The 20,962-nt window shown below is 46.5% G+C and overlaps 1 protein-coding gene across 1 annotated transcript in view; it reads left to right on the forward strand.

Moving 5' to 3' along the window:
* The first annotated feature begins 714 nt into the window (after positions 1-714).
* The window catches only part of CHD9 (chromodomain helicase DNA binding protein 9), a 221,508-nt gene continuing 201,260 nt past the window's right edge, over positions 715-20,962 (forward strand). The window contains exon 1 of the mRNA XM_055330958.1: positions 715-776. The gene's annotated coding sequence lies outside the window, so the exon portion shown is untranslated. The remainder of the gene's footprint in view (positions 777-20,962) is intronic.

Below are 20,962 nucleotides of genomic sequence, written 5' to 3' on the forward strand. Positions count from 1 at the left end.
GACCTACTCTCCCTTCCCAGCCCCCAGTGACTAAGGGGTGGCTACGGGCATTGAGTGTCAGGGAGTCAGGAGAGGTACCAAGAAAGCCCCACCCCCCCCCCAAAAAAAAAAAGCCATCGCAGCCGGGCGAGAAAGATGACCCGGTTTGCCAAGTCCTAAGGGACCTGTGTCTCCCAACTCTGCGCAGGCTCTGCCCCAGCCTGGGAGTCTAATCAACTTCAGCCCAAGAGCCTGGAGGGCACCAGGCAGGAGGGCAAGGGGGTGGGGGCTGGTGGGAGGGGAAGGGCCGGTCCCGGCGTGTCCGGGGCTCCCACATTATTTCAAAAAGAGGCTGTGCCAACCTGGGCTGTACTGGACGCTGGGGCCGCAACGGAGCATCCCGAGCGCAGCCGGGGACATCCCAGGACGGCTCCCCGGCGCGGAGCCCGGGCCTGGCGGGCCCTCGCGGCCCGGAGAGGAAGTTCAGCCGGTCGGGGTCCCGGCGCCCCCCGGGGAGGGCGGGGGCGGGGCGGCGGGGCCGGGCCCGGGCGCCCGACGCTGGGGCAGCCGCCCACGTGGGCAGGTGGGCCGCGCTCCCGCCCCGCCCCGCCCGCGGCCCCGCCCCCGCCCCGCCCCGCCCCCGCCCGCGGCCCCGCACCGCCTCCGCGCGCCGCTGGGTGGCGCCTGCGCTCCAGCGGCGCCTCTCGGGCGCGGAGGGGGGGCCCGCGGCGGGGCCGGCGGCGGGCGGGCCCGAGCCCCAGGATTCCGGGGACTGGAGCGCAGCGCCGGCGGCCAAGGTAGGACCCCCGAGCCTCGGGCGTTTCCCCCGGGCCCCCGCGGCCGGGGCGGGCAGCGCGGCGGGGAGGACCCGACTCGTCGGAGCGGCCGCACGTGCCGTGCCTGAAGGGACCCGGCGGGAGCGCAGCTCGCCGGCCCGCGGGTCGCCCCAGCCCGAGCCTCTGCAAAGCCCGCCCGAGGCCCCGCTCGGCGAGTCCTCAAAGGAGAGAGTTCCCGGTGCCCGGAGCCACGGTGGCTTTGCAGCTGAGCGCGGATCCGATCCAGAGCACCGTCCTCAAACTTGGCTGCTCGTTGGGATCTCTTGGGGAGCATGAAAGAACGCTGGTGCCCCCGTTCCACCGCCACCCTCCCCACCCCGGGGACGAGTGTAAGCGGTCTGGGTTGCAGCCTGAGCATCTGGACCTTTACAAGCTTCCCAGGAGATTGCAACTAGCAGCTAAGTTTGAGGTCCCTTGATGTAAGGTTGGAGAAAACCCCGAGGACGTGTGTCACAGCGCCGCCGAATGCGGATTCTTCCCCCCCTCCCCCCCCCTCCTCCTCCCTCCTGCTTTTGAAACAGGAAGTATCTCCGCCTTAGAGCTGTCAAACCCAAGATAACAAACCAACACCTCCCCTCCAATAGGGCTGGTTCTGAAAGGGTTAAACTCAGCAGCGGGCAGGGGATGGAAAGAGGCTGGTGTGGAATGTGAGAGAAGACTCCTGAGCTGCCCTCCTCACTTTGGTAAATGCAGCTGAGGAGGCAGAGTAAGCTCCCCTATAACTAGTAAAAATGATCCCGTGTATTCTCATGAAACAGCAGAGTGGTTACCAGCATGGGCTTGGAGTCCCCAAAGCCCCCTCAAGAGCTCACGAATTCACTTCTGGTCTCAGTTTCTCCATCTGCAAAATGGGCACGATGGTATAAACCTCCTAGAGTTATTGTGGGAATTATTAACAATTAAGGTCATGTTTCCTGCAGGTGTACCTGCACCAGGTGCTGTGCTCAATGCTTTCTGTGCATTGTCACATTTGACTCCTCATTATGGCCCACAGGATAGTACTATAATGACCCCATATGATGTTTGAAAAACTGGGCCTCAGAAAGGCCAAGGGGCTTGCTCAGAGCTATATGATTAAGAAGAGGCAGATCCTAGGCAATCTGACTCTAGGACCCATGTGCAAAAGCAATCTGCTGTTTCCCTCATGTTGAGAATGGAGAGAAAACACTTAGCACAAGGCAGGTCATGGTATATTTTCCATAAACAAGCCAACAATGTTGGCTATCATTACTGCCAACAAGGCACTTTCACTGAATTGACTCATTTGTTCATTCATGGCATATTCATTATTAAGAGCCTACTGTGTGCCACGCAGTTTCCCAGATGTAGACATAAAATGGTAAGACAGAGGTTAGCCAGCTCTTGGTGAATTCACACTCTGGTGAATGAGAGAAATGAGAACAAATACAGCGGATCCTCATTTTTTGCGGATTCTGTAGTCATGAGTTCTACTCTGTACAATTTATTTGTGACCCTAAAATCAATATAGACAGCGCTTTCGTGGTCATGCATGGACATGGGCAGAGTGCCCAAAAACTGGAGCTGACAAACATGCACATTCCCAGCTGAGGTCAACACAAGGCAACACTCTGCTTTCTGGTGTTAGCTCTCATATTGTAAATGGGTGTCCTTTTTGTGAACTATTTCGTGCGATGTTTTCTGCATTTTTGTGCTTTTTTTTTTTATGATTTTCAACTTCTCTGTTGAAAATCGCCCCGAAGCATCGTGCTCAAGTGCTGACTAGTGCTCCTAAGCATAAGAAGGTTGTGATGTGCCTTACAGAGAAAATATGTATAAGATAAGCTTTGTTCAGGCATGAATTGTAATGGTTTTGGCTGTGAGTTCAATAAGAATGAATCAACAATATATATTAAATTAGGTGTCTTTAAACAGAAACACACATAAAATAAGGTTAGGTATTGATCTGTTGATGAAAATGTGACGAGAGTCTCCCAGAAACCTAACTTTAGGTTTTTTTCCCTAGGTGCAATGGTTTGGTATTTGCTAATTCCATATTCACGGCAACTTCTTGGAATATAGCTGCTGCAAATAATGAGAATCAACTGTAATTAGACATTACCACATGTACAATGAAAGATTCAAGGTGGAGAGGCATACAGAAGGGGCCTGCCTTAGATTGGGTGTCAGAAAGGTTAGAAGCAGAACAGGCACCCAGTGGGATAAGGAAAGAGTGTTTCAAGCAGAGAAAGTAATATATGCAAAGGCCAGGAGGTCGCCAAGAGCTTGGCAAGGTCAGGAAACTCAAGGAGAGCCAGTGTGCAGGGAACGTGGTGGGCAAAGAGAACAGAAGTGCAATAATAACAATAATAACAGAGGCTGGGGCCAGGTGGCAGTGTGTTTTGTGGGCAGCTCTCATTTCATCCGATTAGCACAGTAATCCTGGCAGGCTTGGAGAGGATGGTTTCCACCTCCTGCGGAAGATGAAATTGATGCCTTATGTAGTTAAACATATTGTCCAAAAGTACGCCACTGGTAAGCAGTACCGACCTCTAGTACCTCCCTCTTAATCTGATGCTGAACAGACGTTTGAGTATTGATCAGAGATCTTAGGTCACTAATACTGGGCTAGAGATTTGGTTTGGTCTGGGGAGGAATCAGTAACTATGTGGCTACAGAAGCCATCAAGCATGGATGAAACAACTTGGGTCAGTGTGCAGAAAGTGGAGAAGAAAAGTCCTCATGCGTATTAAAAATAAAAATATTCCTGGTATAAAACCATTAATGCCTCAGTGAAAGACTCCCAGTTGCTTGTAGGGGCAGGGGGAGTAGTGAGGGTGGGCCCAAAGATGTAGAAAAAGGAAGTGTGAAGGTCTGATCCAAACTATCCCTGAGGGACACCTGGGTGGCTCAGTGGTTGAGCATCTGCCTTTGGCTCAGATCGTGATCCTGGGGTCCTGGGATCGAGTCCCGCATTGGGTTCCCTGCATGGAGCCTGCTTCTCTCTTTGCCTGTGTCTCTGCCTCTCTGTGTCTCTCATGAATAAATAAATAAAATCTTAAAAAAAAAAAAAAACTACCCCTGAAATACTAGGTCTGGCACTGGGTCTCCCCATCCATGGGACAGCAAGGTCTCAATCTGCCTCTTGTCCCTGCAGGACAATGATCTTAAGTAGGGGTCAGCAAACTTTTTTCTGTAAAGGGCCAGATAGGAAATATTTAGAGCTTTGTGGACCACACAGTTTCAGTTGGCGTCTACTCACCTCTGTGGTTGTAGAGTAAAAGCAGCTTTAGAAGGTATGGAAATGAGTTGTGTTCCAATAAAACTTTATTTATGGACACTGCAATTTGGATTTCGTATGATTTTAATGGGTCACAAAATCTTTTGATTTTTTTAAAACTATATATAAATGTGGGGTGCCTGAGTGGTTCAGTCCATTAGGAGTCAGCCTTCGGCTCAGGTCATGATCCTGGGTCCTGGGATATAGCCCCACGTCGGGTTCTTTGCTCAGCAGGGAGCCTGCTTCTCCCTTGCCATCTGACTGCCTTTCTGCCTGCTTGTGTGCTCTCTCTCTCTTCTCTCATTCTCTGTCAAAAAAAATAAATAAAATCTTTAAAAATAATTTAATTTAATTTAAAATTTTTTTGTAGGGATGCCTGGGTGGCTCCACGGTTGAGCATCTGCCTTTGGCTCAGGGTGTGGTCCCAGAGTGCCGGGATCGAGTCCCACATCGGGCTCCTTACGGGGAGCCAGCTTCTCCCTCTGCCTATGTCCCTGCCTCTGTCTCTCTGTGTCTCTCATGAATTAATAAATAAAATCTTCAAAAAAAACTGCTTTAACAACAAGTTTTTGTAAATGTATAAGCCATTCTTCGCTCAGGCAGTGGGTCAGTGGGCTATAGTTTGCCGATTCTTTATCTAGAATCATGGGACCTCAGTGACATATGAATACTAAATGTCCATCTAGTAAAATCTTTACCTGACCAATGAATCCCCCTCAACTATTCTCTGCTATTTCTTGAGTTCCCATCAATAACATGGAACTTACTCACTGGGCACCTCATTCCGTTGCTAGAAGTTTGAACTATGTCATAGTTGGGGTTTCCCCAAAAACAGATCATGAGACAATGTGGGTGCCAGGACATTATTGGGGAAGTGATCCCAGAAAGTGCAGTGAGAGTGAGGTGGACCTGGGGAAGGGAAGGAAAACCAAAGAAGGATTTGTTGATAAGTGAGTTAGCACCCCGAGCAATGGCTCAGTCTCACTGGGGAATACTTGGAGAGATTATGTGTCTCATAAAGAGGCAAGGAAGCTGGGGTGTTTCCCTCCCTCCTCAAGGCCTCCCCACTTCCGCGCACTCTATCTGGGGGTATAGGTCTCACAGCCAGAAAATACATTCAGGCAGGAAGAAGAGGTGGCAGGTCCAACTGTCCACAGGTGGCCTCCAGGGAGTGGTCACCAGCATGGGTGGGCTACAAAGTGTTTCTGCTTTGAGTTTTTTTTAAGTGTGCGTTGCCTATCACTGGGGACCTAGTGAGATGATTTAGTGTCGAATGGAGTCATGGAGCTAAAGACCCTGAAGTCTCAGACTAGGATAGGTATTCCCTTTGTAAACTGCCTCTCTGATCCTGCCCTGCTGCTGGGGCTCCCACTGGCCTTGTACTTTGTTGAACTTGCCAGCCTCTCTTCTGACTACAGTCAACAGAAGAAGTCTTAGTGAAAGACTAGACTGGCCCGTCTTGGTTTTTCATGGAAAAGACAGCAGCCATCAAATTCAGGACATTGAACAGGCAAGCATGGTCAGCTTAAATTTAGAATGTTGTTTTGTGTATTTCTGCAGTTTCCACCTATACATGGCAAGTGTTTCTGGCTCCACATTTACAGTAGCAATATGAAGTTTTCTTTAAAATACATTTAAGGAGTGCCTGGGTGGCTCAGTCAGTGAGGCATCTACCTCCTGCTCAGGTCATGATCCCAGAGTCCTAGGATTAAGCCCCACATCCTTGGGGCTCCCTGCTCAGCAGGGTGTCTGCTTCTCCCTCGCCCTCTGCCCCTCCCCCCACTCATGCTCAAGCTTGCGCTCTCTCTCTCTCTCTCTCTCTCTCTCTCAAATAAATAAATAAAATCTGTGGGACGCCTGGGTGGCTCAGCGGTTGAATGTCTGCCTTTCACTCAGGGTGTGATCTCAGGGTCCTGGGATCAAGTCTCACATCGGGCTCCCTGGAGGGAGCCTGCTTCTCCCTCTGCCTGTGTCTCTGCCTCTCTCTGTGTGTCTCTCATGAATAAATAAATAAATCTTTAAAAAAAATAAAGTAAAATCTGTAAAAAATAAAGTAAAATACATTTACATAATGTATCTACTTAAAGAAAAATATGAAAAATAGCATAGGTAGTATGAGAATATGATAAAAATGATAGTGGCACTTATTGAGCACTTACTATGTGCTGGATGTTATTCTAAGCCCCTATATGCATAATTTAATTACTCCTCACCACAGTTGCAAGAGTTAAGCATAGGAACTATTATTAGCTGAATAAACAGGCATAGGGGAGTGAAGAAACTTGCCCAAAGTTATATAGCCGGTAAGTGACAACTAGAAAGTAAATCCAGGTTGTCCTGCTCCACAGTTTATGTTCTTTTTCTTTTTCTTTAAAGATTTTATTTATTTGAGAGAGAGAGAGAGCAGGAGCAGGGGGAATGGCAGAGAAAGAGGGAGAAGCAGACTCCCCACTGAGCAGCAAGGAGCTGGACTGGATCCCAGGACCCAGAGATCATGACCTGAGCTGAAGGCAGATGCTTCACCGACTAAGCCACCCAGGCGCCCTACAGTTTGTGTTCTTAATTTCAGGATGACACTGCTTCTCACAAGTTTGACAAAAGAAAAAAAATGAAGCTATTATTTAACTTACTGATGGTAGAGGAAGCCTACTGTAAGAGGTTCCTCTTTCTCATCCAGCTGAAATCTGTCTCCCTAAATCTGCTGCCCTTTGGTTGTCATACTTTCTTCTGGAGCCTCAGAGAACAAATCTGTCCCCTTTCTGTTCCTATAGTCCCTTCAGATATTTGATAACAGGGAACCTGCTGGCCCTCCCGGATCTTCCCAGTTCTAGATTAAACATTGCCAGTTCCTTCTGCTTATATGCTATCCTGTGTTCTTGGCATCTTCACCCAAGCACAGGGCCTCTTTCTTCCTTATTTTTTTGTATCACACAGAAGCTTTTATAGCCAATTCTGGGCTCAAAGTGGATGGCTGTAGTTGGGGTGATTGAGGAGGCAGAGAGCAGCTAACCAGTGATGCCCAGAGGGAGACTGTCACTCAGAGAGAGTCCCCTCACCCCCAAGCTAGCATCACAAGGGACTGGATGCTGGTCATGCTCATTCTTTGCAGGCTAAAGATGGAGCTTCCCTGGTGCATATGGAGCTAATCAGGCTGAAAGGACAGACTAGCCAAATTTACAGGAGCCTGGTAAGGAAGCCAGACCACAAATATATTAAATCACAATGGGACAAGCACTTCAAGGCAGCCTGAAAACTTGATGTCAGCCTGGGGAAGCCCACATGGGAAGCCATGTTCCAGGTAGAAGTTTGGTATTCGTGGGACCAGACAAGGTGTGCAAGGTGAATGATTTTAATAGCCAGGACAGCCTAAGATCCTTGTATCCTCTGAGGGATACAAGAGTCCACAGTGGCAGTTCTGCTGAGCTAGGTCCCCATCCCTGTTCTCATGGTAGACACGACTCAAATCAGTGACCAAAACTTTGCCTCCCTGGACCAACCTTAAGATCCTTATCAAGAGGGTATTCCAGGATAAGATCCTCATCAAGAGGGCATCCCTGGCCAGCCTCTGAGCTGTCTGTAATGCTCAAGAGTTTCCAGAAATCCCACTGCTCTGGACAATGGGAAATAAGACTCTCAGAGACTTCTCTTTCGTACAATTTTTGCTGAGCTCCTCACACTTCACCATCTCTGTCTAGCTAATATTCCTGCATCTTATGTTAATACAATTGACCTTTTTTTTTTTTTTTTTTTTTTACTCCTTCTTATTGTCAGGTCTTGATTTGATTTCCAGGCCCTGCTCTTCCTGCTTTGTCCAGAGGCACATCCTGTCCTGTCTTAAGAACTTCTGCAGATCAGTAATTACAGTTATTGTATGTGTGGATTCTGCTGATATACTCTCCCCAGATTTGGAGGTGACTTGCTGTGTACCTTCCAGTAATACCTTCTTGCAACTGAGAAAAAGCGGTTTTCTGGGATGCTGAGCTCCATTACAGAATTGACAGGATCCCAGTTACTACTGTTATCACTCGTCCGTGCCTGGGGTCTGGGGTGAGAAGGGTCCTGGAAAGGAAGCATAGGGCAGTCAATGATCAAAAGATCATTGAGTTTGCTGTCATGAGCATTGATTATACTTCTCTGAGTGTTGAGAGATTATTATTTTGAAGCAAACCAACTTTTCGCCAGCTTTTAAAAATGTACGTTTTTCTCAAAATACATATGGAGAATCTGTGGCACCTGGGGACACTATGGGAGGCCTTCTTGACATCTTCCAGAGGAAAAGTGGGCCCTGCCCTCAGGGGCTGCCAGGCTGCTCAGTCTGAGAGGGGAGACCCAGTTCTCATACTAGGAAGGCTGCCAGTCTGATGAGAGATGTGCCATTCCCTAGCCTCAGGGAGTCCAATGGAAGAGAGGCTTACCATATCCTTGGTGTGAACTATTTCCCCATCCCTGAAGACATCACTGGTATCTGAGGCTTGTCTTCAGTCCATTAACAGGCAGGGAGTGGGCCTGCTTCATTTACCCCTCAGATACACTTGTGCAGAGGCATAGCAGAGGGTCAGGGCTTCTGAGGGTTAACTTGGGGATTTCTTTTTAATAGACCTTTTTTTTTTTTTTTTTTTTTTAGACCAGTAGAGATTTACAGAGAAATCAATGATAGTATAGAGAGTTCCCATATACCCCACACCCAGCTTCCCCTATTATTTTTTTTTAAAGATTCTATTTATTTATTTATTTGAGAGAGAGGAGAGAGAGAGAGAGAGAGAAGTCATACGGGGGAGGGGCAGAGGGAGAGGGAGAAGCAGGCTCCCCTGCTGAGCAGAGAGCCTGACTGAGGTGGGGCTCCATCCCAGGACCTGAGATCAGGATCTGAGTCAAAGGCAGATGTTTAACCCACTGAACCACCCAGGGACCTCCAGCTCCCCCATTGTTAAGATTAACAAATGTACCGTGGTACATTTGTTACAATCAATGAACCAATATTAATACATTCTTAGTAACTAAAGTAACTTAGTAACTCCATAGTTTATTGAGATTATTCTTAGTGTTTACCTAATGTCCTTTCTCAATTCTAAGACATCCGCTAGTATCTGGTATCACATTTCTTTGTCACATCATCTTAGGTTCCTATTGGCTACAACATTGTCTCAGATTTTCCTTGTTTTTGATGACTTTCACAGGTTTGAGGGGTACTGGTCAGGTATATAGTAGAATATCCCTCTCATGAAATCTATCTGATATTTTTCTCAGGATTAGAATGGGGGTATGGGTTTTGGAGAGGAAGGCCCCACAGTGGTAAAATGCCATTTTTGTCATGTCCAGGCAAGCACCCCTCACGTCAGTACCACCTACCACTGTTGATCCTGAGCTCAATCACCCGACTAAGGTAGCATTTGTCAGGTGTCTCCACTGTCAAGTTTCTCTCTTTCCCCCCTCTCCATACGGTTCCATACTGTTCTCTTGGAAGGCAGTCATAACGTGCAGCTCATCCTTGAGGGACTGGGGGGTTCTCTTCTCCCTTCTTCAGAGCAGTGTATCTACATCATTTATTTGGAATTCTTCTGCACAGGCGATTTGGCTCTTCCCTCCCATTTATTCATTTCTCATTTTATTTATAAAAGTGTGGACTCGGGTTTTATTTTATTTTTTATTTTATTTTTATTTTTTAAAGATTTTATTATTTTATTTGAGAGAGAGAGAGAGAGAGAGAGAGAGAGAGAGAACAAGCAAGGCAAGCAGCAGAGGGAGAAGGAGAATTGGGCTTCCCACTGAGCAGAGAGCCCAACACAGGGCTTGATCCCAGGACCCTGAGATCATGATCTGAGCCAAAGCCAGATGCTTAACCAGCTGAGCCACCTGGGTGCCTGGGTTTTATTTTATACTCTTCATAATAATTATAATAATAATTATACTTTGTAATCCAATACTTCCTAGTCTTTGTTGCTCAGATTCTTCTGTCTTTGGCCACTGAGAATGGAATTTGTGCTTTTAAACTAGCTCCTGTGGCATTCTTTCTGCGTATTAGAGTTTGAGACCCACGTAGGTCTGGGTTCATAGCCCGAGCTCCACTACTTACTGGCCTTGCGTGTGGTCTTGGCAAGGCGCTGCACCACTGGGACCTCCGTTTTCTCTGCTGAAACTGGAGCTAATGTTGTTACCTACCACTTAGGGTTATTGAGTGAGATGTACAGAGGAAGTCCTCTGTACACAGACATTGTCATTATTGTTAGTTTGGCATTCAAATTCCTTGTGGATCTCCTCCAAGAGGTTACAAACCAAGGCCAGCTAGGCCTTTCCAATACTTACCTTCCAATATGACAGGCTTGTGCGGCACATGTTCCTGTACCTTCTCCCCTGGTCACCTCCTCTTCCTGGCCAACCCACATTCTCTCCCAGCCCCTGTCTCTCAGTCACCCCACACTCCAGCCAAACAGACAACCCATCTAAAGTGTCCTCTGCCAGTTCACACAGACACATATCCTCATTCCTTCAAAGTCCCCTGAAACACCACTTCCTCTGTGATACCACCTGACAGCCAAACAAGAAGTCCCCTCTCTTCCTGCCAACTGCCAGAGTGCCTGCTGTGCCCACTCTTGCCTTACAGCCTTTATCACTTTAGACCCTGCACCAGAGCAAGGGGACTGTCCTTCCTAAACAGTCCTCATCTCTATTCAATCTTGCCATCCCACCTGCACACAAGGGGCTCCCCACGCCAGCCGGTGGTCTTGTTTGCCTGTGGTAAGTTTTGACAAGACAATGGGAGTAGGGGAAAGGACATATCCTGGGTGCTGACTGTGTTTAACTGGACAGGCAGCCGGTGAGGGCTGAACTCAGAGGTCGAGAGTCTGACCCTGGGTCACATATGTAGATGTGTATATAAACACGCTCATCATATCATAGCAGGGAAGGGGGGTTAATATATATGTTAATTATGGGAAAATATACATGACATAACAGAGTGGTGACTCAGGGGGACCAGCCGCCAGCAGCTGGGCACCCTCTGAACCTTGGAACTAGAACCCCATGCGGGAAAGCTGGATTCTTCCGCCTTGCACATCAACACCGGGCCACCTGCTGGCTGGCCGAGAGTGACCTTCCAAATTCCTGAGCTTCAGCACTACGGGCTCTTAAATAAAACCCTTTTGGCATGAAAAAAAAAAAAAGACCATTTTAACCATTTTAAAATGTACAGTCCAGTGACATTAAATATGTTTACATGGCTGTATAACCAATATTCACCATCACTCATTTCTAGAACTTTTTCATCTTCCTAAACTCATGAAACATGGGTTTCACTGTTTGATTGATTTTTTAAAAATATTTTATTTATATTCATGAGAGACATAGAGACAGAGAGAGTCAAAGACATAGGCAGAGGAAGAAGCAGGCTCCATGCAGGGAACCCGATGTGCCACTGGATCCCGAGACCCCAGGACCACACCCTGAGCTGAAGGCAGATGTTTAACCACTGAGCCACCCAGGCGTCCCACTGTTTGATTAATTTTAATCTCCTCCCTGTTGCCTCCTTCCTCCAGCCTCAGACAACCATCTTTCTACTTTCTGTCTCTACAATTTTGACTACTCTAAGTTCCCTGAACACATGATATTGTGCAACATTTGTCCTCTTGTGATAGGCTTGTTTCACTTTGTATGATGTAGCAGGTGTCAGAATATCCTTTTTAAAACAGAATAGTATTTTATTGTATGCATACATGGCGTTTGGTTTTATCCACTCATCTGTCCATGGACACTTGGGTTGCTTCCAAATTTTGACCATTATGAATAATACTGCCATGAACATGAATGTACAAATATCCCTGCTCTCAGTTCTTTTGGGTGTGTATCCAAAGTGAAATTGCTGGATCATAGGGTAATGCTATTATTTTATTTTGGGGAGAATTGCCATACCATTTCCATAGTGTCTGTACCATTTTACATTCCCACCAGCAATGCACAAAGGTTTCTATTTCTCCACGTCCTTGTCAACATTTGTTATTTTCTGGGGTTTCTTTTTTATAACAGCCATTCCAATAGGATCTCACTGTGGTTTTAATTTGCATTTTCCTGATGACTAGTGATGTTGAGCATCTTTTCTTGTACTTTTTGGCTATTTATATATCTTCTTTGGAGAAAGGTCTATTAAGTCCTTTGCTCATTTTTGAATCAGGTTGAATTTTGTGTTTTTGCTTTTGCTTGTTTGCTGTTGAGTTACAGACATTCTTTATATATTCTGGATATTCATCCCTTATCAGATATACGATTTGCAAGTATTTTCTCCCATCCTGTCTTTTCACTCTGTTGATGGTGTCCTTTGATACAGAAAAGTTTTTAATTTTGATGAAGTTTAATTTGTTTTTTCTTTTGTTGTCTGTGCTTTTGGTGTTACTCCAAGAAATTGTTGTCAAATCCAATGTCATGAGGGGTTTCATCTATGTTTTCTCATAGGAGTTTATAGTTTCAGATTTTATGTTTAGGTCTTTGATCCATTTTAAGTAATTTTTGTATATGTTTATAAAGTAAGTATCCAGCTTCATTCTTTTGTATGTAGATATCTAGTTCTCCCAACACCATTTGTTGAAAAGACTGTTCTTTCCTCATTGAATATTTTTGATCTCCTGTTGAAGATCATTCAACCATATTGTGAGGGTTGATTTCTAGGCTCTGTATTCTATTCTGTTGGTCTAAATGTCTGTTTGTATACCAGTAGCACACTGTTTTCATTACTATACCTTTGTCATAAAATCAAAAAGTATGAGTACTCCTGCTTTGTTCTTCTTTCTCCAAATCATTTTGGCTATTTGGGGTTTCTCAAGATTCCATATATTTTAGTATGGATTTTTCTATTTCTAAAAAGAAATTGGCATTTTAATAGAAATTACATAGAATCTATAGATCGCTTTGAGTAGTATTAACATCCTAGTGTTAAGCTTCCATATCTATGAACATGGGATGTCTTTCCATTTATTTGTATCTTCTTTAATGTCTCTCAGCAACATTTTGCAGTTTTCTATGTACAAGTCTTTCACTTCCTTGGTTAAATTTATTCCCGAGCATTTTATTCTTTGATGCTTGCTTCTACTTTTTGAGGATCTTGATATATTGAAAAATGAAGAAATACAAAACAAGATGCTAGAATGGTGGACAACTTAAACTATATAGTCCTATTCATGTTTCTCAGGGGCAACATATATAGACAGTAGTAGAATTATTTAGTGTCAAAGTGTAACTTTGAGTCCTTTCATCAGTGTGAGGTCCCCCTGTCCACTCAACCCCACCATGATGGGAGGAAATGGGCTGGACGGTTCCTCTTCCTGGGATAGGATTGGGAATAGCATTATATTCCTCCAGGTGGGTCCTGCTGAGGGATCCAGCAAAGGCCCAAAGTCACCATAAGCCTAATCAAAGCATCTCTCCAGCATGTGTTGCTGAGAATATTCAAACCCCTTCGAAGCCTCATTCCAGAAGACTTCCAAGCCCCTAAGTCATGCAGGCTTTCTGCCTGGAACAGAAACAGTCACCCAGAAATGCAGATGAAATAGAACAACCAGCTTGCCCACCCCCACAGTCTTACCAACCCCGCGGGGATTTTGTTAGCTGTGTTTCTGGCCCACATCAGTTTCAGTTTGAGGAGTTTTGTGAGGACAAAAGGTGAAGGAGCACAGAGTGTGAGGGCTAGGCCCTGCTCAAGCATTTCCTTACCCCCTGGAAGTCTTTGAAATAGCAAGCCTCTTCTCCTCCGTCATTCAACTGTCTTAGGGCTTTCTTGACCTCAGAGTCTCCGGTAAAACTCTGTTCTTTCTCAGGCAGTGATTTATTTTGCTTCTTGGTTTTGTTTTGTTTTTGTTTTTGTGCCTTTGGGGATGCACAAGCAACACACACACACACACACACGCACCATTCTCTGTCACTCCACATGTCTGCAGAACTCTTAGGCTGCAGGGTCTAGAGACAGTCTCTGTCTCCTCTCTCCTCCTCCTCCTCCTCCTCCTCCTCCTCCTCCTCCTCCTCCTCCTCCTCCTCCTCCTCCTCCTCTTTCTCCTCCTCCCTGCTAAAGTCTGTTGTTGTCTTATCCCCAGCCGGAAGCCCCTCTGTCACAGGGCCAGGTTCCTGGCCACTTGTTCTACTCCAGCTGCTGCTCCTGCAGGCTCTAGCCAACTCCTATTTCCATAGCAACTGAAACTCATTTTTCCATCCCTGCAGTTCCACTTTGGAAAGGAAACCCATAATAGTCTTTTAAAAGAAAAAAAAACTGAGCTACATCTGGCATAATCAACTTGTACTCTACAGAATTCCTAGCTCCCCCAACTCCCTGGTCCCCTAAAAACCCTCCCTTACTTCCCTCCATCAGCCTCCACCCCTCTGGCTCCCCAGGGCTCCTGAATCAAAAGCAAGTCCAAGGATAAGTCTGTGTAGGTCCTTTCTGTCTTTAAATTAATGCAAGATGACTTTATGCGTTGGCAATACAAAATGAGGAGGTTAGAGGCTATATTCCAAAGCATCAGGTGATATTAACCTGCATCACCAGGGATGCCTGTTTATTTACCTTCCCCTTGGCTAGAGGGGGTCAGAGATTGCCTGAATATGTCATGTCATCTCTAAAGATGAAATTCCTACTCTCCAACTCTCAGGCAGCATGTCTCCAGATTGTTTGAGCAAGATTTAATGCCTATACTCACAGTGGTGGTTTGGCACACATTACACATACAGGAACCTAGGAATATGGTGTGAAGGGGGTCTCTCCTCTCTCCTATCCCCAAAAAGACTTCCCTTATTGACCTGGTCCATCTTTGATGCCTAAAATTCCACCATTGGCGTGCATACCATTGGGCTCACACTCTGTTTTCTATTAAAAATGTAAAGTGCATGTTAAGTTGTTGTCAGCTCAGATACTTCCACCTCCAGCACTATACCTTGCACATAGTAAGTGCTTAATTAACATTCACTGGATTGAATTAATGTTTAAGCATACAGTGGTTCAATAGACAACTTTCTAATCTGACATCTGGTCAGAAGCACTTCTGGAATTGAACTCTGGATAGGCACATTTTGGCAAGAAGGGATTTTTTTTTTTATTAACCAGTTTTCCCACAGCACCCTACCATCCACTACCATCGGGATGGATAACTGAGAGTCACATGAAAGTGCATAGGAATCAGTTTCTAGAATAGCCTTTCATTCTTAAGGTTGCTCAGAAAACAACGTGTGCTGGGAAAATAAGGAATATCATTAAACACCTCCAAGGGAGAGACGCTGTTTGTCTAAATATGGGTCTTTATCTCTAAAACATGCTACCCCCACTGGCTCCTGCTGCCCATGTGAGTTGGGCTTTTTGAGTCACTGGCGATGTGTTTTCGAACACAGCGTGGGGGAAGAGCCCCCATGGGCTGTTGAGCTCTGGCTATGAAAAATACAAGCTGCGTTTGACTGAATGACAAAAAGAAATCTGTTGAGCCAGGAAGCGTAGTAAATACCGTGACTCTCTGCAAATGTGCACAGCCCAAACAGCTTTTTCCAGTCTGGAAAAATGAAGAGATTTGTCTGTGTAAAACCAGCCAACTCTCTGCCCCTCCTCCCTTTCCACTGCTCCACCCCCACCTCCTGGCAAGGCCTCCCACCCTGCCCCAGACATTCAGTCATCTGCTTTCATCCTTTGTGACTTGCTTTGCCCAGGAAATAACATTGCCCAGGCTCTGGGGAGATACACCAGCCTCTCCCAAGCATCTTTGAGAGATGTCTGTCTGGTTGGGTTTTGCCAGTCATTTCTGACCTTGGCCAGATGTGGCTCACAGCAGAACTGTCCAGGAGGCAATAGGTCTGGTGTCTCCTCTTCCTGTGCTTTATATTCCCTCTCCCAATTCCCCCTTGCTTTTCCTTTGAAAGAAACTTTATCCCATCCCAACTTCCAGGAGACGGTGTTTAGAGGGAACACTTGCAAAAAGTGAGGGTTTAAAAGCACTCTCTTTAGGCTAGTACAGAGGGTGGAGGTGGAATGGGAAAATTTTCAGTGACTCCAAGACAACCAAAACCAGGACAACCATTTGTGGGTATGGTTTCTATATGGGAGGGACTTCCAGAGAAAATCTGGGCTGCATCTTGCCTTGAAGATACATTTGCATGGCAACTATGCTGTGTTTTCTTTGATGGTATGTTTGCAGGTGGAGTGCAGGGATGGGGAGAAGGCAGGTGGGGCTGATGCTGAGAAAGACTGTGGGGCTGTAAACACTCACCCACGGGTGCACTGCCCCAGAGACCACATATCCAACCTGCAGTTCAGTGTATTGGATAGGGCACTGGGATTGGAATCAGAGCAATGGATTTGAACCTTGGCTTCTATGAGTAGGGAGTATCTGTCATTCATTTCCATATCCATAGCACCTAGCACTAGCCTGACAACAGCAGGTGCCCTGTTAATGTTTGTGGCGTCAGTGAGTGAATGAATGAGCCAATAACCTTGGATACTTTTCCACTGTGAGCCTCAGTTTCTTGCTCTCTAATTAAAAAATAATATAAAAAATCTAACAATTACTCTACCTAGCCTAATAGGTGAGGGGGGGGGAGAGAGAGAACAAAAGTTGAACATTTTTTATTCTCTGTAAAGTGGAATTCCGAAGTCAGTTTGGCCTCAGGTTCTATGCCTTACCTTTAGTGTATAGGTCCTTTATCAGGAGGAAGGGCTGTACTCTAGAGGTTCCCCCCAAACACTTCTCCATCCTATCATCTGAGTACCTTGAGGACAGGAGGGCATTTTGGGTGCTTTTAGCAAAGCAGTTTAAATCTGACAACAATGACTTTTAAGGTTCTCAAGTCTTGGTTTATGGCCACTGCTACATAAGTCCTATACTGGTCTCAGAATTTCCATGAAAGCGTCCCCAGGAATGGCCCATGCCTAAGCTCAAACAGCAGATTTGCACCAGCAGGTGCTGGGGGAAAATCTGCCCCTGGATCTTTGTCCATGCCGGTTCCTTTGCCTGCAGCACCCGCCTTCCCTTGCCCTGGTCCAGCACCAACTGGACCTTCACATCGCAGCTTAGATCTCATTTCTTCCAGAATGCATTCCCTGACTTGTCCCCTCTGTCATTCAAGCTTAGCCTCTTCAGAAATGCCCTCTCCAGGTTCACTTTAGCTGTCCAAGTGCTTGCCCACTGAAGCACAATCTCCCTTTCACCTGTCTGCCTCCCTCTTAACCGGTGGGCCCCCTGAGGACTGGGACCAGGTCTCTCTTGTTCATTGTGGTAATCTCAGTGCCAAACCCCAGAAAGGTGCTCTGTAGATGTATGTTAATGAAATGAATAGCCACAGTGTGTTGGAGGAGATGGGAGACAGAGACCCGAGTCATGCAGATTTTCCTAGGAGGGTATTCCCCTGCCACATAGAAACACTTCTTCCTACCAAAATGGCTTGCATACAAACTAAGTATGTCAATCTGTACACACCCAGAGAAATGCATGTACACACCCTGCTGCAGGCAGTCACTTGTGCAGAGCACTTTCCCTTGCTCTGAAATGTCTCTTTGCTGTCCTGTCCCACCCCTCTTCCTCACTCCCTGTGTATAAGGAATTGCAGGAATAAAAGAATTTAAGTGGCCAAGTAAAGGTAATGCCAGGGAAAGAGATTTGATTATCATGCTTTGACCTATCATCTTTCCTCATCTCTCTCTTCCTCTCTCCCTTGCATTATAGATTACACCCCACTGTAAAGCAATTCTACTTATCTCTCTTATGTTATAATTCAGGAAGACATCTAAACTTAAAAAAAAAAAGCTGAGTACATGGTTCCCCTAGCTCTTTGGAATCCTGCCAAATAAATGTATCTTTAGGCAAATAGCTTTCAACTCTGTGCCTCAGTTTCCCTCTTATCTCTCCCCGGAGATGAGGAACAGAAGCTATCCTTCAAACACAGTATGTTTCTTGGGGAAAAAGAGCTCCTGAAGTCCCCAGAGTCACTGGTCATGATTTTGTCAAGTACAAGAGAAAGGAAAGGATTATTTGATTCTTCAACAGGCAGGTGAATTATAAGTTGTTTTAAAAGTTGACTCAGATTTGGTCAGAGGTGGAGGTAGTGGCGTGCCTTACCCAAAGAGAGAGGTCTGGACTGCCACATGACCTGGCCTTGGAGAGGAGGAGAATGTCTGAAGCAAGTGGGAGGGTTGCTGGGAAGGACCCAGCTGGCCACAGATCCAGCGTGATAAAATGACAGAAGTCTGAAAGTGTCTCGTGAGCCCCGGGAACAGCAAGCAGCCCTACATCCTATGTGTGCCAGCCAAGGCCCTTGGCCATGTGGCTTCATCTGACCTCCTCTGGCCTCTTCCCAACGCTGTCTGCCATGTGGCAGATGTAGAGGATCTGCTTCCTAGGTCAGGGTGGCAAGTGGAGTGTTGAGGTGAATTCAGATGGCTAAACATTTATTTGGCTGAAACTGTCAGCCTTCACAAAATTTTTCATTTAAATCCATTGTCAAGCTGGGAGAGTTCCTGTCAAATCCCAATCTCCACGTCCTTGAGAAACTGGAAGATCTGGCAACCCAGGGCTCACCTTCTTGAACAGCAATAACCAGCTAGAGGTGAGTAGCTGCAGCCCTTTCCAGGGAGGACTTGCTGTCTCCAGTCCCCACTGCCACTACCCACTGCTCCTCCTGGCTGAGCAGGGTCAGCTGCCTTTATCACCTTATCCCACAGGCTGTTTATGTTACCTGATGGGCAGCCGAAGGCACTTGATGGTGTGTGACCTCTGCCTGGGTGAGGACCTTGTGTCCCCTAGGCCCTTGCTGATGCATGGAACTGACTGTCCTTCCTGGGCCCAGTTGATGCTGATGTGCACGGTTTCAGGGCTGAGGGTTGGGCTTTTTCTGCCCAGAAGGGGTAAGGTGCCATTATTGTGAGGAAATACAAGGCCATGGGCTAAGGAGCAGGCCAGGACCTGTTCCTCCCTTCCCAGATAACACACTCCCACTTCAGCAGTAACCTTCTGGGAATTGTGCCTGCTTGTGACTTTTCTTGTCTCTATTCTATCAGTGACTTTCAAAAAGGACATTTCAGCCAGCTAAAGGGAGCAGATGGCACTGTATCAGGCCTCCTGCAGGCTATTGGGGGGGAATCAGGGCTTTCCTGTGATTAGTTCTTGTACCTGGTAAGCTTTGATCTCTTAGGCTGTTGAGGTGTGTTCTCCCAAGGAAGGAATCAGGCCATGCTTAACCTTGATCACCGAAATCACTGTTCTCCTTGCCCTTCTTTTATAAACAAGGAAATTGGAACAGAGCTAAGAGAGGCTTTTTTCATACACTTTAGGAAAGAATGAGCAATGGAAAAAGGAAATTGAGAGCTTTGGGGAGTTTATAGGAGAGGAGCATTTGAGTTTGAAATCGGAGCTGGGAATCCATATGTTTGGAGGAAAGAAAAGAAAAGAACAGCCACACGCACCGAGCTTCAAGGGGAAGTGCGGAAACAGTTATGGGAAAGGGGGCAGGGAAGCCCACGTGGGTCTCCTTTTATCAACCCCAGATGTTCAGGCAACAGTCCTCAGGATGCCCATGAAAGGGTCCAGAGCCTGCTGTGTTAGACTCGGTGCTTTCTTAACTGCCAAGGAGCACGTGAATTCAGTGGCAGAGAGCTTTCTCCTGTGTGCTCCACGACTCCCTGAGGCCCCGTGGGGGTCTGAACCACACCCATGGTACAGAGCCCAGGCTACCTCTAGAGTTGGAAGTGGACAGCACTGATTCACTGGGCACCCATCCCCACCTGTCCACCCCCATCAAGCAGGGGCCGCCCAGCCTGCCTCTGTTGACCCATGCCCCCGACTAACCCGGGTCCAGCTTGCTATTCCACCTGCACAAATGACTTAGCCTCTCCAGCCTCAGTCTTACCATCTTTAAAATGGGGGGGCATCGTTGGTGAGGTGCCTAATGAGATATGTGTAAAGGGTTCTAGAAAGAGTAAAGCACAAAACGTTTTGTCGGCTATTCATTATACTTTAAAAAATTACTGTGGAAATTTCAAACATATGTGCAGGTAGACAAGATAAACCCTCCTACACCCATAACCTAGCTTCAGGAATGATTGACTCATGGCCAATCTTAATTCTTCTATATCATCCACTTTCCCCATCCCCGTGTTATGCTGAAGAAATATAGGAGGGATCTGGGAGGTATTTTATTATTTCATCTCATTATCAGATGTGTATCGCTGACTTGATCCTTCAACAGTTGAAACTTACCCACTCCTGAGATGTCCCTTTCTGCACCTTTTCCCCCTTTCAGCGTGCCACATCTACCATCCCCACCAGGCACCAAACCTCTCAAAGCCATTATTCCTACAACAGTCATGACTGATCCTCATCACAGCTCAGGTTGTAAGCCCTGGGAGGCCTGGGATGTATTTGCATTTTCCCAGACTGTAGTATCTTCAGAAGAAAGGGTGGAACTCTAAAAGGGGGACACTGAAGCATCAGTAATTGAACACCTCCTCTTATTGGTACTTTTCTTTCAAGGAAGGAGTACATGGGGCAGAGAACACCAGTGGAATTATGGTGTTCAGCCATTGGCTGCAGGAGAATCGGGGCTCTCCTCTCCCAGCAGAAGCCCTGTTGCTACTGAAGTATATGATGCAGCAGTGAGACTCATTCTTTCTCAAATCCTGATGGAGTAGATAGAGTGCAGGTTCCAGAGACCAGGAGACCTGGTTCAAATTCAAGATTAAATTAGATAATGCTGTATCCATTAGGACTGTCTTGGTAACAAGGGACAGAAAATCCAACCCAAGGTGCCTTTGGAAAAAAAAAAAAAAGGAATATGGGGACTTACCTTAAATCAAACTGTCCAGGAGGTGGTACTAGGGATGTGCATCCAACTTCCAACCTGTGTGTGGTGTGTGTGTTTATGGTTGGGGAAGGGGGAGGTAGTCCCACCACCAAGGAATTCT

The sequence above is a fragment of the Nyctereutes procyonoides genome, unplaced genomic scaffold (genome assembly GCF_905146905.1).
Source record: "Nyctereutes procyonoides isolate TBG_1078 unplaced genomic scaffold, NYPRO_anot_genome, whole genome shotgun sequence".
Taxonomy (NCBI): domain Eukaryota; kingdom Metazoa; phylum Chordata; class Mammalia; order Carnivora; family Canidae; genus Nyctereutes; species Nyctereutes procyonoides.